The sequence below is a fragment of the Aptenodytes patagonicus genome, chromosome 6, assembly GCF_965638725.1.
Source record: "Aptenodytes patagonicus chromosome 6, bAptPat1.pri.cur, whole genome shotgun sequence".
Classification (NCBI taxonomy): Eukaryota; Metazoa; Chordata; class Aves; order Sphenisciformes; family Spheniscidae; genus Aptenodytes; species Aptenodytes patagonicus.
The window spans coordinates 6779850-6783809 of record NC_134954.1 but is presented as its reverse complement, the minus strand read 5'-3'; the positions used below and the strand labels follow the sequence as shown (position 1 = coordinate 6783809).

Sequence of the window (3960 nt, the reverse complement as noted above, 5' to 3'; positions counted from 1 at the left end):
CCAAACTATTCTATGATTCTATGATTCAAATGAAATAAAGAGCTGTTGTTGATAGCATTTACATAAATCTAAATTCAAATAATTTCACATTGTCAGCCGAACAGGACTTGTGCACAAACACTAAAAGAGCACGAAGAAGTCTTACATCTTTTTGTCATGCTACAAGGGATTTTGTACAGATGACTCTCCACAGAGGAAAAGAAGATTTGGTGAGAAGCCTGAAAGCTGGAGCATGAAGATTAAGAAACTAAGCCTTTAGGGAGGAGGTTCATTTTCAGTCAGATCAGCAGGCCATTCTGGCTGCTGCACAGCAACATCATTACTAAATTTGTCACAGGGAAGATGGCAGAGATGCATGGAGGGACACGTGGAAGAGCCAGACCACCTCCAGTCAATTTGCACCATCATTTACACAGGCTTTTCAAAGAACATCTCAGTGACAGACCGTCTCACAAGGTTACATTTCAGGTAGAGGTTTCCCCTTTCCACTTCAGCAGTTGTCTCATTTTCAGGCAGACAAGGTCACACTTGCTAGACATTCATTAGGAAATTTGTCTCTTGTTAGCTTTGTGTACAAAATATCTTTCTTCAATGACTGACAGGGAGAAGCACGCACCCCTGGAGCACCAGCATCACTAGCTTAGTCCAGGAGAGCCAGCAGCAGCCGATGGGAGAAGAGGGGTCACTCAGGCTGGGCATTTCTGCTAGACCACTACAGGAGGTAATGTCATCCCAGGACAGTGGGCATTTTTTATAATTACTATGTCACTAGCTCTGTAGTTTAAATGTTAAATAGTTTATCACTAAAGGTTCATCATTCCAAGCCTGTAGATGCCATGCCTCAGGGACACATGTAACAGAAAACAGTTTTTGTTCTACCTTCAAAAAGAAACTACGTTAGAAAAGAAAGGAAAGTTACTTGTGTTGCAAAGTCAACCGTCAAAAGTTAGACACTTTTTGTGCACGTTAATACAGACTCTTTGCTTATGCAACTCCATACTATTTTTGTCACATAGCCTATGCATCATTTATGCAAAGAATACATACACAAGGCAGCATAATTAAGATTGCATGAGAGACTGTAAATCTGCCATCTTTTGGTTTTGAGCTTAAAACATTTATAGCTTAATTTATATCCATTTCCTACATACAATTCTTAACTGTGCACTTCACCGTTTTATCTCACAAAGACGGGGACTCTAACAGATGCTGATCGAGCAGCTTCCTGACTTCAAAAATGAAGTATCATCAGTTTATGAAGGGGTTTATTTGATTTGGTTCCCTGCAACAGTAGGGGACTGGGCCTGGTGAAGAAGAAAGGTTACTCCCATTTCTGTGTTCCTAACAGATATTAATTTAGCTTAAGATTAATGTCAATGCTAGCACCTTTATTTATGGGCAACTACTTACCGGCCTTTTACTTTTCTGTTCCTTCTGCAGCCATCGATGGAAACCAGCCAGACGTCTCTGGTTTAGTTCATGGGTGAATTCTCTCTAGCAACATCATTTACATTCGGTAAATATAGTTTAATTTAGATTGAGTGCCTTGTTTGTAGTCTGTAATTTAGGGTGTGTTCCCGGATAGCCAATGCCAGGGAGTGATGCTGCTGTTATTCCCGATATGGCAAGGGTGCAGGAGCCTGGCTGCACATGCTATGTACGGGTGTGTGGGGCTTTCCCAGCAGCCTGTTCTCTGCCTCAATTTGCTCATCAGGCCTGAATCGTCCCTTCGCTGCACAGACCTGTAGATATTCTTGGGTGGTAATGCAGAACCTGTTATCACATTAACTGTTCAGAAGTTTAAAACTACCTTTGGAAGAGGTTAAAAGTCTGCAGCAACCACACGTAAAAGAGTCCTTGAACATGTAATCCCTGGGAACTAACAGCCCTTGGTGGTGGTTTTGCACAGAGGCCAGCCCTTCAGTGGATATAAAGCCTGAAATACTTTCTTGTTTTTAAATAGTGAGTCTTCTCTAGACTTCAAAAATATTGACAATCAGCGAGGAGCAGCAGGGAATGCATGTGTCTGTGGTGTGAGGATTACACAACTCTCTGTCGTATACATTGACTTCCATATCTAGCAATTTTTATTAACATTACGTTACCGTCATGACTAAAACCAGTATACCTAGTGGTAGTAGTTAAACTTTTGGCTGCTAACCAGCATCCTGTTGGTCATGGAGTAAGTAAATATGTCCTTTTTAGCTTTCTTATTTCCCATCTCTGTCACTTCAAATCAGTTCAAAACACAGCTGCAAATATTATCTCTGCTCCGACCATGTTACGATCTTCTCTGTTTCCACAGCCCCCTTTTTGTGGACTGGGCTCCCTGCCCCGATCCTTCACCAAGCCTTGCCTAGGTGTGTCCTGCTCCTTCCTCCAGCCCCCTTGGGGGATGTGGGGCTGCCCCTCCTCAGGGCTGCAGGCCAGGCACTCCCACCTGGCTACCGACACGTGCACTCATACAAAACCTGGGCCTCTGCAAAACCTGTGCACACCTCAGCCTCTGCTCTTTGTTGTCTTCTATTGCCTCTATGCACACAGGAACGCTGTCGGCACCTCTTTCTTACCAGCCGTCTTGCAGGCTGCCTCCAAAGATCTGGGACATGCCAATAGCAGCTGCACCCCTCCCACACAAACCCTCTTGGAAATTTAGCAAGCAGGGATCCAGGTTATTCTACTGCTTTCTTCATCCAACACTGTGGAAATGAGGGTACAGGTATTACACCTGCTAAATTGCAGCATCCACTTTCTGTTTAATCCTCAGAGCATCCTCTCTAATCCACAGCACTTCTTTAAAGCCTTAGGAGTGGGACCGCCCTTCTTTGTATTTTGCAAGAATAGGAATGTTAAGTGCTTAATAAATAAGCTAAAAATAAGATAATAGGTTTATATTCTGCCTTGCATGCAGCAGAATTTCTGTTTAGTTTCTTCAGTCTTTGCTTCAGTTGACTGTGCCTGAACACTTTACTACAGACTTACCTTCTTCTCCTGCAAGAGGTGTATATGGGAAGAAGCACTTAAAGCAAGAAGAGGGGCAGGCTCTTCTTAAAACGATCCTTAAAAGATAAATTAACATTTATTGACGTGATAATCTGTATGTCATCATCCAACAGCACTAACAATGTGGTTTCTGTAAATGGGTTTTTTTTAAAATGTCAAGTTTTCTTGTGTTCAATAAGAATACTGACTTAATTTTTCATTTCTTTTCTCAGTTAAACAACTTTGGCCCAAATCCTACGAACACACAAATACTGAGTTCATTTCTGTGAGCTCTGCCACAGCACTTTAAAAAGTATCTTTCACAGCCTGAGTGAAAAGGCTACTAAAATGGGTCAAGATCACCAACTGGTAAACAAAACGAAGCATTTTAAGTTTACTTTAGAATTTAAATAAAGAAGAAACTTTAAAGCAGCATGACTATTTTTCAAGCGTTGGCGAAGCTGTACACGATTGCACAAATGGTGACACTGACTTCATTCATGATCGGGACAAACATCCCCGCTGTGCCACCTGAGGACAGGGAGCAGGGCGTTGCAGGAGGCCGCGGGGTTGGGGGCGATCCCGCTGACGGGGGGGTCGCTGCGGCTCCGTCGCCGCGCGCTCCTTCCGCCCCTTCGTGCGCGAAGTACGCGGTGCCGGGGATGCCCCCCGGGGCCGAGGCTGCAGCACCGCCGCCCGCCTGCCCCGGGAGATACCGGGGCGGGGCTGGGCACGGCCGGGGCAGGGCCCCCAGGGGAAAGGGGAAGCCGGCAGCGCCCGCGGCTACGCGGCCGCGCAGCGCCGCGCCCCACGGAGGGATAGGCGGGCGGCCCTGCCCGGCACTGCCCTGCCCCGGGGGCGGAGGGCCGCGGAAGCCTTTGCCTCCTCCCCCGGCCCCGGCGCACACGGGAGGAGCAGGCGGCAGCCGGAGGAGCGGTTCCACGGCCCCAGCCCTGCCCCAGCCGCCGCCGCCCGGAG

The 3960-nt window shown here is 46.4% G+C and overlaps 1 long non-coding RNA gene across 1 annotated transcript; it reads left to right on the top strand.

Annotated features, from left to right (window-relative positions):
• Positions 1-607: 607 nt before the first annotated feature.
• LOC143161544 (uncharacterized) lies at positions 608-3404 on the top strand. The gene is made up of 3 exons (XR_012995553.1): positions 608-721; positions 1441-1516; positions 3216-3404. It is a non-coding gene; the product is annotated as an uncharacterized LOC143161544 (long non-coding RNA).
• The last annotated feature ends 556 nt before the right edge of the window (positions 3405-3960 follow it).